This window comes from Garra rufa, chromosome 15 (genome assembly GCF_049309525.1).
Source record: "Garra rufa chromosome 15, GarRuf1.0, whole genome shotgun sequence".
In the NCBI taxonomy this organism is placed as follows: domain Eukaryota; kingdom Metazoa; phylum Chordata; class Actinopteri; order Cypriniformes; family Cyprinidae; genus Garra; species Garra rufa.
This window is the reverse complement of record NC_133375.1, coordinates 1,835,285-1,850,365: the sequence shown is the minus strand read 5'-3', so window position 1 is coordinate 1,850,365 and position 15,081 is coordinate 1,835,285.

Here is a 15,081-nt window from a genome sequence, read left to right as displayed (position 1 = left end):
GGAGTGACGTCACAGGCGCGGTGACGTCATCGACCAGGAAGTATAAAAGCACGTGCGTTTGGAGCCGGCATCAGCTTCAAAGGAATGAAGCGAGCGCAGCAGGGATGCGGGAATTATGGTCCGAGACGCAGTGTCTCGTTCCCTCAGGGAACCAGGGTTACATACGTAACCTGAGACGTTCCCTTCCGGGAACTCTACACTGCGTCCTGAAACGCTATGGGGAACGAGGTATCAACGCCCCCATAATTTCCGCACCCTGCCTAGTGTCTGCTAGAACAAGGGGGGAAAAGACAGCGTTACCATACAATACAAACCTCAGCCTGGGGAACCTGCCAGGACATGGGTGGTAATACATCTCTGACTGTGGAGCCCACCAGATCAGAGGGAAAAGAGACCTCGGCCCTCGAGCCCACGAGGTCATGTCATCCTTCGTCTGGTCTCGCAAGACCGAGAAGGGACAGTGTCTAGAAATACTTACCTGATGAGACACTGTGGTAACTCCGCCTGGTGATCTTGCCAGGACGCGAGTGGTAATCCACCTCTGTCTGTGATCCATCACCAGACAAGAGGGATAATGAGCCTCGGCCCTCAGGCACTCGAGGAGAGATGGCGGTCCTTTGTCTGCATTACAGCCAGTACAAGAGGGACGCAAGAAGTGCCTGGTGACCTTGCCAGGGCACTGAGATTCATCTCTGTCTGTGATCAGCCACCAGACAAGAGGGATAGAATAGGCCTCGGCCCTCAGGCACACGAGGCTAGGGTTCTCAACCGCTGCCTGTCACAAGACCAGTGCAGGGGGAGAAAGGCTCCTCGGCCCTTGGGCACACGAGGAGAGATGGTGGTCCTTTGTCTGCGTTACAGCCAGTACAAGAGGGACACGAGAAGTGCCTGGTGATCTTGCCAGGGCACTGGAATTCATCTCTGTCTGTGATCCACCACCAGACAAGAGGGATAAATAGACCTCGGCCCTTGGGCACACGAGGATAGTGTTCTCGACCGCTGCCTGTCCTGAGACCAGTGCAGGGGGAGAAATGCTCCTCGGCCCTCAGGCACTCGGGGAGAAATGGCGGTCCTTTGTCTGCGTTACAGCCAGTACAAGAGGGACGCAAGAAGTGCCTGGTGATCTTGCCAGGGCACTGGAATTCATCTCTGTCTGTGATCCACCACCAGACAAGAGGGATAAATAGACCTCGGCCCTTGGGCACACGAGGATAGTGTTCTCGACCGCTGCCTGTCCTGAGACCAGTGCAGGGGGAGAAATGCTCCTCGGCCCTCAGGCACTCGAGGAGAAATGGCGGTCCTTTGTCTGCGTTACAGCCAGTACAAGAGGGACGCAAGAAGTGCCTGGTGATCTTGCCAGGGCACTGGAATTCATCTCTGTCTGTGATCAACCACCAGACAAGAGGGATAGAATAGGCCTCGGCCTTCAGGCACACGAGGCTAGTGTTCTCAACCGCTGCCTGTCATGAGACCAGTGCAGGGGGAGAAATGCTCCTCGGCCTTCAGGCACGCGAGGAGAGAAAGCGGTCCTTTGTCTGCATTACAGCCAGTACAAGAGGGACGCAAGAAGTGCCTGGTGATCTTGCCAGGGCACTGGAATTCATCTCTGTCTGTGATCCACCACCAGACAAGAGGGATACCTGAGCCTCGGCCCTCTGGCATACGAGGATAGTGTTCTCGACCGCTGCCTGTCATGAGACCAGCGCAGGGGGAGAAATGCTCCTCGGCCCTTAGGCACGCGAGGAGAGATAGTGGTCCTTTGTCTGCATTACAGCCAGTACAAGAGGGACGCAAGAAGTGCCTGGTGATCTTGCCAGGGCACTGGAATTCATCTCTGTCTGTGATCAGCCACCAGACAGGAGGGATAAATAGACCTCGGCCCTCAGACACACGAGGATAGGGTTCTCAACCGCTGCCTGTCATAAGACCAGCGCAGGGGGAGAAATGCTCCTCGGCCCTTAGGCACGCGAGGAGAGATAGTGGTCCTTTGTCTGCATTACAGCCAGTACAAGAGGGACGCAAGAAGTGCCTGGTGATCTTGCCAGGGCACTGGAATTCATCTTTGTCTGTGATCAGCCACCAGACAAGAGGGATAGAATAGGCCTCGGCCCTCAGGCACACGAGGATAGGGTTCTCAACCGCTGCCTGTCATATGACCAGTGCAGGGGGAGAAGTGCTCCTCGGCCCTCAGGCACGCGAGGAGAAGTGGTAGTCCATTGTCTGCGTTACAGCCAGTACAAGAGGGACATAGGGAGTGCCTGGTGATGTTGCCAGGGCACTGGAATTCATCTCTGTCTGTGATCAACCATCAGACACGAGGAATACAGGCCTCGGCCCTCGGGCACACGAGGCAGGATAACACACCACTTGCCTGGGAGGTGCCAGGCCAAGATGGTGGGGATACATCTCCTGTCTGGGGACCTGCCCAGCCCAGGAGGAACAATTATTGAGGAGAATCATACGCCTTTGTCTGGGGAGATTGCCAGAGCGAAAGGGGTAGAATCTCTTTTCCTTGTTAGAAGGAAAGCGCCTTTTTGACCTCTTGAGCCTAGCTTTTTTGCTAGGGCTGAAAGATGACTGAGCCCGGAGTGGCTCAGAGGTCTAGTTCGTAGAATCTGACGAACGTAAGAGGTGAGGACCAACCCGCCGCACTGCAGATGTCCTGGATCGGGACACCTGCCATCAGAGCTTTGGAGGCTGCGACGCCTCGAGTTGAGTGAGCCTTGACTCCCATCAGGGATGGGAGACCAGAGGACTCGTATGCAGTAGAGATGGCATCAACGATCCACTTACTGATAGAAGGCTTGGAAGCCGGGCATCCCCTCTTAGGGGGGCCAAAACAGACAAACAGTTGCTCTGATTTATGCCACAGGGCAGTTCTGTGGACGTAAGTGTCTAGTGCTCTTACTGGACACATTAAATTATACTTCCTCTGGTCGTGCTCCACGAATGGAGGAGGATAGAACGCTTGAAGCGTTATTGGCTGTGGTGTTGTTGATGGGACCTTGGGTACGTACCCAGCTCTTGGGTAGAGAAACGCTTTGGCCAGCCCTGGGGCAAAGTCAAGGTATGAAGGGGCCACTGAAAAGGGCCTGCAGGTCCCCGACTCTCTAAAGAGAGGTTAGCGCCAGCAGCAGTGCTGTTTTTAAGGTAAGCCTCCGATCGGAGGCCTCCTCCAGAGGCTCGAAGGGAGGCTTACACAGCGCCTCCAACACCACAACTAAGTCCCATGTAGGGACTCTCGGTCTTGCACGAGGCCTCAGCCTGAGTGCACCGCGGAGGAAACGTGAGACCAGGGGGTTCTTGCCCACTGAAAGGCCGCCATGAAGGGCGTGGTAAGCCGATATAGCCGCCACGTACACCTTCAGGGTGGAGTGAGCTAACCCAGCGGACAAACGAGTTTGTAGGAACCCCAGCACTGTACCAAGCGGGCAGTGGACTGGGTCTAAACGGTGTTCATGACACCAGGAAGCAAACAGGTTCCAATTTAGGCCATAAAGTTTCCTCGTAGAGGGAGCTCTGGATTGAAGGATGGTCTCAACAACCTCGGTTGGGAGACCAGCTTCTATGAGTTGTGCCCCCTCAGGGGCCACACCCATAACTTCCACTTCTCTGGGTGGGGGTGGCAGATTCGCCCCCAGCTTGAGAAAGAAGGTCCCTCCTGACAGGAATCTCCCGTGGAGAGCCGTCGAGGAGGGCGATTATGTCCGAGAACCATACTTGGGCCGGCCAGTACGGGGCTACTAGCAGCAGCCGTACTCCGTACCGGCGCACTCTTTCCAGAACTCCCGGGAGCAGAGCGATCGGGGGAAAAGCGTACAGACGAAGCCTCGGCCAGGTCTGTACCCTCGACAGGACGTCTGCTCCCACATTGAGATGTCCAGGAATGTGAACTACTCTCAATGAGAGAAGCTTCCCTTGTGACCACAAGATGATCTGGTACGTCAGCTTGCATAAGGGACGTGAACGCAGACCTCCCTGGTGGTTTATGTAATAGACTACCGCAGTGTTGTCCGTGCGGACCAGCACGTGACGGTTTCTTAAGTCTGGAAGGAAATGCTTCAGAGCCAGGAACACAGCCAGCATTTCTAGGCAATTTATGTGCCAGGAGTGATGCTGGTCGTTCCACAGGCCACGGGCGGAGCGGCCACTCATGACCGCTCCCCACCCGGTGAGGGATGCATCTGTCGCTAGCGTGACGCGGCGGCAAGGAGCTCCCAGCACTGGACCTTGTGATAGGAACCAGGGCTTTTTCCACATGACTAAGGCACGTAGGCAGCGCCGCGTGACCTTGATCTTGCGGAATGGGTTCCCCCTCTGGGAAAACCCTTTGGTTTTGAGCCACCACTGCAGTGGTCTCATGTACAGCAGTCCAAGAGGTATCACGTTGGATGCGGCTGCCATAGGACCTAACAGTATTTGGAACTGTTTGACAGTGAGTAGCAGGCCTAGCTTTGAGAGCGCTAGGCCGAACGGAAGAACTCTGTATTGGTAAGCTTTGCCCCTGAAAGCGAACCTGAGAAACTTCCGATGTTGAGGAAGGATGGAGATGTGAAAGTATGCGTCCTTCAGATCTATCGTGACAAACCAGTCCTCGGACCTGATTTGAGACACGACCTGTCTGACAGTCAATATTTTGAACTTCAGTTTTCTGACTGAGAGGTTTAGCTGTCTGAGATTAAAATGGGCCGCAGGCCCCCATCCTTCTTGGGAACAATGAAGTACCGGCTGTAGAACCCGGATTCTCTGTGTTGAGGAGGGACCACCTCGATGGCCTCCTTCCTCAGGAGAGTGTTCACTTCCTGTTCCAATACCAGAACCTGCTCGGGGCTTACGAGAGTAGGAAATACCCCGCTGAAAGGTGGCGGTTTGGCGCCGAATTGAATGCAATAGCCTTTCTCTACAGTACGCAGGACCCACGTAGAAATATTTGGCAGTAGTTTCCACGCTGCCAGAAATTCTACTAAGGGAACCAGCCTCTCGAGACTGGTTTCTGGATTTATTTGAGGAGCTAACTCGGTGACCTGTAACAGTGAACTGGCAGGATGCACCTGAAGTAAGCGCTCTAGAGACACCCGTGGGGGTGGCGAACTCTCTGGTTCCGCTGCGTTTCCGGGCGGAGAGACCGGAGAATGATGTTCGCGGGAGACTGCCGCGCCCTGTAACACTGGCAGGGTTAGCTGACGAATCTCCTGAGGGCCCTGAGGAGAGGTGGCCACCGCAAAAGACGGTGGGGCACCTGACTCCTCGAGAGGGGCTGCCCTCATTGGCCCTGTGGTACCGCCGTCAGGGCCGTTTAGCCGAGGACCTCTTAGACTGAAGCACGACCCTCAGATCGGGCTTAGTCTTTGAAGCCCCCAGTCAGGAGTGTTGCCAATCCCGCCCTCTAGGTCTCACCGGAGGGAAACGGGCTGCAATGCTCCTAATATGAGCCTCTTATGTGAGGAGCTGGTACACGGCTGGGGTTTCTATGCTCCCGTCCAGCAACCCCGACACGTGTACAACTTGCCCATCAAGCCTGAAGTTATTTTAGGCGGCCTGGAAAGCAAGGACGGAACTTTTAAGGATGATGCCAGGCTGGGTGACAGATAGCTGACTAGCGTCTGTTCAACCCGCGGCATCATCTTTTCTTTCTAGTTTTTCCCCTGATCTAGACAGCTCAGTGTGCAGATCGGGGAAGAACAGAAAGCTCCGATTTGGAAGTGCTAACTTAGCTACTGCATAGTCAGCACGTCCAACAACTCCTCATACCGAGGCGATCAGGGGGGGCGGTTGAATACTTTTGACACGTTCTCCACATCAACCTCCTCGGAGGAAGATAGGGGAAATGTTGAAAACTCTTTCTGGATGGAAGTAGCCGCATTGCGGGCTTCCTTATCCAGTAGGGGGTTTACCGATCCACCAGATAGGGAAGGAGATAGGGGATCACCCGTCTCAACTCCCTCCAGCAGATCTAGCTGCGAACCCCATGAGTGCAGCTGCCGCTCCGCCTCGACGGAAGCGGGGCCAGACCCGCAGGGAACGCTGACGAAAAGCCCCCTCCTCAAAGAGGGCTTTCCGGGAACGGAGCAACCGCAGCGGCATTCGCTCGCACTGCGGGCAGCCAGCCCCCTCAAGGGCTGACCTAGCGTGCTCCGCTCCCAGCAGACCATACATAGATCGTTTGTATCCCCACCAACAATGAAACGTTGGCAGGGAGGGACACACTTTCTATGTGGCTGCTGAACCGCCTTTCTTCTTTCGTTCTAAAAAGAACGTTTTTCCCCCAGGCATACTGCTCAAATAAAAGTAGTGCAAACTGGCACTAAAAAACAGCAGTATGGGACAGACAGACAATAGACATAGAGCGCTCTCGCTGAATGACAAAAGCTGATGCCGGCTCCAAACGCACATGCTTTTATACTTCCTGGTCGATGACGTCACCGCGCCTGTGACGTCACTCCCGTTTCTCATTGGACGTTGGACTATGACTCAGAGTGCGGCCCGCCAATGGCGTTCCCCATAGCGTTTCAGGACGCAGTGTAGAGTTCCCGGAAGGGAACGTAATATTTCAGCGCTCCTGAAGAGCCCCCTCGTGACAGAGAATGAATTTTTCATTTCCAATACATTTTTTTCAGCTGTTTATGGTCAAATGATTGCAATTATCGACACGTTTTTATGCAGCAAACACAGAGTTGTAAATGTAAAAAGTTAAGGTGCCTTCTAAAAATCTAAACAAGTGCTAAACAAGTACAAGTACAAGTAATATTTATGTTTTAAATAAATATAATAATTTATATACTCAATTTATCCCTTTTAATGATATAAAGGATGAAATGCCATAGTGTAACATATTTTGTGTTTGTGTGAAACTGTATCTGAATTTTATATCATGCCATTTTATGGCTTAATATTCTACTTTACATTGTCCAATCCCATTACTGTTTATTTTACTTTTGCAGATCTTAAAAAGGGTTATGAATTGCTTTAAATTAATATTTAAAAATTCTGCAGATACACTAAATGAAATAAATATAATGAAATAAAATTACTTCCTTGATATTTGTTTATATTTGTGTGAACATCTTTGATTAGACTCCTATCTGATTTTCTATATTAAAAAAAAAAGAGGTCTTTTTTATTTGGGCTAGTTAAATTAATTTTCGGGCTACCAAAATCTGAAGAGTACCTGCCCGAAGTGCTACCAGAAATTTTGAAATTTTGCGAGTTCTCTCTCTCTCTCTCTCTCTCTCTCTCTCTCTCTCTCTCTCTCTCTCTCTCTCTCTCTCTCTCTCTCTCTCTCTCTCTCTCTCTCTCTCTCTCTCTCTCTATCTCTCTCTCTCTCTATATATATATATATATAAACACCTTACTTCAGCCTATGTTTTCAAGGAGATGAGTGTGGAAGCTTTTCCAAACAGTTTGAAATTCAGGGTTTTCACTTCATATCAATCAGATCAGAAGTAACTAGTAACTAGCTACTTGAGTACTTTTTCCATCGGATACTTTTTTACTCTTACTCAAGTAACTATTAAGATTGTTACTTTTACTCTTACTTGAGTAAATATTTCCATAAGTATTTTACCCACCTCTGATATTAATGCACATTTGCATTCCAAAAACAGATTGGCTTTGATTGGGTTTTAGCTGGATGAGACTCAGAAGTACAGATTTATGTTTCTTCAGGGTTTATGTTTTAGCTCTTTGCTTCCCTTTTTCAGTGCTGCTGTTCTCAGTCACTGGCATTTATGGTGGGACCACAGTAGCCATATTTAGCTTTACAATTCTTCCATTTATATCTAAGTGTCCAATGCCATTTTGCTTCCGATTATTTTAGCTGTACGAAAACAGTCTGTTACACTGCTTGATGTTCTAAACTCATGTTTGTTGTCATAATTTTATTATCACAACAGCACAAATAGTTTTAGCTTTTCCTGCACTTTCTTCTAATCTTAGTTATTTATAATAGTGGCTAATGAATCGGAAATATCTCACATCCACAGGAAATAGCTTACTTCCTTGTTGAAATCTGAGATATGAGTAAAATGTTGAAATGTAGATATGAGTGACCCGCCTCTGCTGATGTAGTGTATATTGAACCTATCTCAGGCTGTGTCTGATGCTCACTTTAGGGTCACTTTCTAAGAATTCGTCCCAACTAGGCATGGCACAATAAAGCAATAAGCAGTCAGCATCTTTTGTTGTTGTTGTTGTTGTTTTAAATTGAGGTTTATACATCATCTGAAATCTGAATAAATAAGTTTTCCATTGATGTATGGTTTGTTAGGATATTAAGATATTTATCTGAGATACAACTGTTTGAAAATCTGGAATCTGAGGGTGCAACAAAAATCAAAATATTAACAAAATCACCTTTAAAGTTGTCCAAATTAAGTTCTTAGCAATGCATATTACTAATTAAAAATTAAGTTTTGATACAAAATATCCAATGGAACATGATCTTTACTTAGAATCCTAATACAATGTATACATATACGACTGGTTTTGTGGTCCAGGGTCACATTTTGTCAGTCACTTGTCTGAAATCTCATTGGACCAATAATCCATCTAATGTAAACTGACAATAAAATGTTGATGACTGAATTTAAATATTTAGATTTGGATATATGCCATAAGACAAATCCCCAGAGTCTGTTGAAGCATCATGGAAGCAAGGCGTGCTTAGTTTTACTCTCTTCAGTCAAATCCTTTTTTTTATATATTTCAGAGTGGATAAATAAACTGACTGCTGCTAAAGTGTTTTAATACACATATTTTTTCATCATAAAACGTACTTATTTTGCGACATTCAAGCCACCAATCAATTGTTCTTATCTGCTCTTTACAAATTGTTGTACTTAGCCTAAATCTATCTCTGATTCAAGATCACTTTGAAGGATATACAAAGAGGGAGTGAAATATCGTTTTTGTACTTGAATTTTATAGCCTACCAATAAATCAAAGGACACAGTAAATGGACTATACAATATTTACATATTTTTCTGTGATTGATGTTTTATCGTATAAACACAAACTTTAAGGGATAGGTAACCCAAAAATGAAAATTCTGTCATCACTTTCTCATCCGCAAGTTGTCCCAAAACTGTATGAGTTTGTTTCTTCTTCTGAATACAAAAGAAGATATTTTGAATAATGTGGGTAACCAAACAGCTGCCGGTCCCTATTGACTTTCATAGTATGGAGAAAAATATGGAAGTCAGTGGATTCCAGAACTGTCAAGCCAGGTTTTGAACAACTTAAGGCAAGGGTGAGTAATTAATGACAGAATTTTCATTATTGGAAATCTGAACCATCTCTAACAGGCACTACTAAAGCACAGAAGACTGGACAAATCTGCTAATGACTCAGTCTCCTGTAGAGGGCATAAAGGCTCCATTCATGAATCGCACATTTTCTCAACTGCAAAAGTGCGTCAATTCACATACCTATAATAGCCTATCATATACATAGAATTCGCAATTTCGCATTCATTTTCCTCTTACCTAATATTTATTTTAAGCTTAATTGTGTTTCCTGTGTTTTGTTTCCATCAAGATACTAAACATGCTACTGCAGATTTTGAATCTTGAAGGAAATTAATGAGTAAATACATTTTGAAATTTGCAGTGAGAACAAAATCCAAGACGTTTAAAATACCCTCATCTGGGAGTCCACAGTGGTAAAATTAGATGCAATAACAATAGCATTAGCATAAACGTAATCCATCTTTATGGCAAAGGTTCTCATCCTCTAAAGATAACATGAAATACCTTTGAGAACAGAGCTGTAGTTTCTATCCACCTTTTTCTCGTAAGAGTGGGCCTGGCCCAGGGGAGTTGCTAGACCTAAAGCTGTACTGGGGCACAGGCCCCCATTACTCGTTAATTCAGTTGTTGCATGTAGTTTAATGTCTTTATTTTGGGATTATCAACGTAAATTATAACTCAAATTTGAGATTTTACTGGGGCACAGCATATTTTTACTGGGGCATGTGCCCCAGTAAAAAGGGTCTAGCAACGGCCTGGCCATTTGTAAATTTTATGGGTGTGGCTTACACACAAAATAACTGGTTTTGCTGCTTAATATGGCTAATTGGTGTGTCGTACCATATTATTTTAACGTAATATCTTAATTATGTGCAAACTGGTTAGTAGTGCAAACAGTTTTACTGTTTACTGCATGCTGTTATTGTTCTCGTTATTTCCTAAAGCTGATAATGAACCGGAAGTCTCATCTATAGGCTTACTTCCGCGTTGAGGAAAAAGGTGGTCTGCACATGTAGACACAATTTCCAAATTAGTTTTGTGAATGGACACCATTAGCCATTCACAATGGTCTTAATTAGAAATCCTTAATATGTGAGAAAATTTGTGTTTCTCTCAGTCCTACATTAATGAATTACACCTTTAGTGTGCTCTCCTGGGAGACTATGATTCATAAAGGCTATCGCAACCTACATTTGTCAAGTTCTGCATGCATATCTGTGTTTATGAGCCAGCATAAATGTGAGGAAATAAAGATGTTAGTTATCCCTCTCATAACTTTAATATGAACCAGTCTGTTTCTGGCATTTGAAGGTCAGCGCTCGAGCTCCACTATACAAGGCCAATTCATTTAGTCCCTGTTCTAAGAGGGGAGGGGTAGAGGCAGAAGAAAAAGGAACTGAAGACTCAATCTCAAGCCTGTTAGTACTGCAGCAGCAGGAGTTTGCCATAGGGCTATCACACCTAAAGATCAAACAAGTGCTGTATCTGAAGCACCGAAGACTTATTTTGGAATAAATTGAGTTAAATCTAATACTCAAGGTTTTTTAACGATGTGAGAGATTTGTTTTTTGCTTGAGGACACGTTCAGGGGCGTTTTAAGGTTATAGAAAGATGAATGGTATTTTTTTTTGGTTGATAATTGCTGTATTACTATTATGGGAAATGAGGGTGAGGCTGCTGCTTTGTAATTCATAAAACAGAAAGGCCTGCACAGAGAGATGAGTGTAATTAAAAAAGCTTTGGTATTGTAGTCTGGAAGCCTTTACTTCTCTCCTTTCATAGACTAGACTACAGAGAATACATGAAATTTGACATCCTTTGCTATTGTCCTTGTGAAAACGAGTGGTGTGTCATCCGGAGCACAAACTGTTGGCCTGTCTAGAACTTTTTTTTTCACCAGCTTTCTGCTATTTTAGTTCAGAGCATCTGTGCCACACAAATCACCTGGGTTTTGAGCTAGGAGAGGGTAGGAATCATGCAGTGGAGACCCAACAGCAGATTTTAGGACAGTAAAAAAAAACATTTTTGAAAATTTCCTCTTAATCACAGACTCATCTTAATTACTAGACATCATCTGCACCAACTGAATCACTTAAAGGGATAGTTCACCCAAAAATGAAAATTCTGTTATAATTAATCACCCTCATGTTGTTTCAAACCCATAAGACCTTTGTTCAGTGTTTGCAGGTGTTGCAGGTGAGACATTCAAGGCATTATTTGAGCAGGCGTAGTATTTCAAGTGATGTTTAGGCCACTAATGAACAATTCACACTGACATTTCCTCCCTATCTGCCTGTGAAAGCAGAACATGAACACAATAAACAAGCAAGTATACAGTCTTCCCAATTATCTGTTGTAAGAACAGTGTAAGTGTGTCAGAGCTTCAGCCTGCAGGACATGCTCACAGCGATATTACCGTTTAAAATCTTCATGCATCTGCAAGCAAATTCAAATCAATTCACTCATGCTCAAATCACCCTTTAGACCGCCTACACTGCATATTATGACTGTGAGATGTAGTAGGCAGTGGCACACACATGTAATTGAGAGTAGGCTATGTCAAGTTGCATTTTCCAAATCACTGTAATTTCAGTCTTAAATAAAATCTATTCAGTATTTGTTCTGAATAGCAATTCAGAAACTGAAATAGCAAGAGAATACGGAGTGATGTAAGTTGTCACTTATTTAAAGTATGCATTTAACACACACATAATGAATAGGCAGTTGATATGGTTTGAGAAACTTAGCTTTAGCTTCTTAGATGCCAGCTCACATTCACTGTAGTGAATTTGAATGAGGACTTTTGTTACTGAAGCAAAATGAGGGACAGTAAAACTTGATTAAGCCAATTAGAGTTTGTTCTTGTCTTTCCATCTGTGGTCATGTAATATGTGCCAGCTTCTCCATTTGTGGCTTAATCTGTTCGAGTAAGAGGTTCTCCATCTCCTTTTGTTCCTCACTTCATCTGGTTAATGGGGAACCTGCATCCTGCAAGAACTTCTTCAAAGGTCACAGAGATGCTATTAAAACTCTGTGTATCACTCTGTGTGTCATTGAGGCACATTGTGGCATAATGAACTAAATTGTTAACATGTTAATGGACAACTGTTGTGTAACCCAGAGTTCTGGAAGGGGTGTTGGCACAGAATTTATCTGGTTAGTTTGGGATGTAATTTTACAAAATGACAAAGTAACAGTGTAACATTTAACAAAAGGTTACAAACATTAACGTTAGTTGATTAGTCTTGGTTGATTGTTAATTTCTTTACTTATAATCTTAATTACAATTTTACACCTTAGAGTCACGTTTTGGTCAGTTACCCAGATGCACAGCAAAATTGGAGTAAACAACAGCACTAATTGCACGTTTAATGTACTACTGAATATGTTGTTCTGCTAATTTATGCTGTCTAAACCATGGAAAATATGTGTGGAAGTTGCTAAATCATAAAGGACTTAGTAAACAGAAAAGGGTGCAATATTTTGACAAACTAAAGTTAATAGGTGGTAAAGACACATACGAGCAGTATTAATTAGGATATTAGCATAATATTTCACCTACCTGACTGGAAATGATATAGAACAAACACAAATGTTGTTGAAAGATTCTTGCCCTGGAAATCCTGGTTCAGTTTGGCCAACCATCTTTTGTTCCGCAGACAGCTTTTTGCACTCTTCTCTTTGGTTTATTATAACTTTTGGCAGTCTATAGTACTCTAAATGTTTTTCCTGGTCTGACCGATTAGTACAACCCAAAACATGACATTTTTGACCATTTTCAGCAGCAATAATCAACAAAACTTGCTAGCTTTGTTCAGTTCAGTGGAATTGTTTACGTTCAGTGTTGCCATTATGGACGATTAATGACATGTTGTGAAAACACACTATACAATTTAGCTGCATAAATATATTATGAATTAGAATTTTTAAACAATCAAAATATCTGATGCATTACCAAACTAATTACAGCTTTTGGTAAAATATTGCTAATGGACCTTTAACAACCATCACAGCTATTAAAGGGATAAATCATCCAAAAATTAAAATTCTATCATTAATTACTCATCCTCATGTGAGTCATCCAACGTCATAAGACCTTTGTTCATCTTCAGAACACAAATTAAGATATTTTTGATTAAATCCAAGACCCTGCATAGACAGCAGTGTAACCACATTCAAAGACCAGAAAGGTATAGTAAGAACATCGATAAAACAGTCCATGTGACATCAGTGGTTCAACTGTAATTTTATGAAGGTATGAAAATGAAAATGCTTTTTGTGTGCTAAGAAAAAAAAAAAACATTTCTTCTCTACCACGTTCATGAGAGAACCACGAGGCATGCATGTCAACTGACACATAAGAGAAGAAATTATTGAATTAAGTCGCTGTTTTTGTTTTCATTGTGCAGAGAAAGTATTCTTATAGCTTCATAAAATTAAAGTTGAACCATTGAGGTCACATGGACTATTTTAAAGGGGTCATCAGATGCAAAACTAACTTTTACATGTTGTTTGAACATGAATGTGTGTTGGCAGTTTGTGTACAACCACCCTACATTGATAAAAATCCACCCGGGGATTTTTTTTTTTAATCTTTAATAGTAATATCCCGTTTTTAAAATCAGGTCATTCTCAGCTTCTTGTCGTTGTGATGAAACACAGTTGATTGACATTAGCGTCTTACCTTAGACCCGCCCTCACCGAACTGAAACAGTTCGAATATGATCGCCATTGTGTGACTCAGCTGCAGAGGAAGACTCTAATTGAGCGACTGAGGTGTTCTGTTGTTGGATGTAATAATAAACATAGCAGTCGTCATTTACTCCCGACATCTGAGCCGCTGAAGAGGCAGAGGACAACGTTACTTTCGTTTTTAAAAGGAAAGCACTGATCCCGATCTACATATGCGTCTATGTTCGTGTGAATCATTCGTGAGAAGTGATTTTTTATGCATCTTTGCAAAAGGCTTTTCTTAATAATGTGTTGTTGGCAAGTTTCACCGATAAACGCGGCTAAATGCAGCTAAAGTAAACATTACAGCTCATAATCCCTCAGCAGAGAGGGGAGGGGCGAGCAGAGCTCATTTGCATTTAAAGGGCCCATGCGATGAAATGAGCTGATATTTTGCAGAGCTGATTTTGACAAGGTAAAAGGGTGTTTTTTTACACTACTATTGAGAATTTTTAACCAATGTATATTAGAGACTTTTAATTAAGATCCTAAAGAATCATATGAACTTGTGGAAAATGGGCATCCGATGACCCCTTTAATGATGTCTTAACGTGATATTTGCTGTCTATGCAGGGCCAGAAAGCTTTTGCTTTTCATCAAAAATATCTTAAATCTGTGTTCTGAAGATGAACGAAGGTCTTACGTGTTTGGAACGACATGAGGGTGAGTAATTAATGACAGAATTTTCATTTTTGAATGAACTAACCCTTTAGAAGTTTATTTAAAATATGACATTAGCTATACATTTCTTCTTCCATAAACATGTATAAGCTGTTAATATTAGAGTACCTGTAATTCAAAGCCACAGAGCACTTGTAGGTTCTGTTTGACAATAACTGTATCATTAATTTGGTCTCCTTTGTCTAAACTCCGCAATAAGATTGATCACTATCCCAGAACTTTGTGGCCTGCAGAACAATTGGTCCTGATTGGTAGAAGGAGTGTGATCTTGACAAGCTTTAGATACTGTATGTCTCTTCAATCACATGATATTGGAAAACTCAACAGCCTTGATTCTAGTCTAAAATATCTTGTCCCATTGCTGTCAAAAGCTCAATCTTTGTGCGTTTCTTCTTTTTTGCTTCTTGTGATGTTGAATCACCAC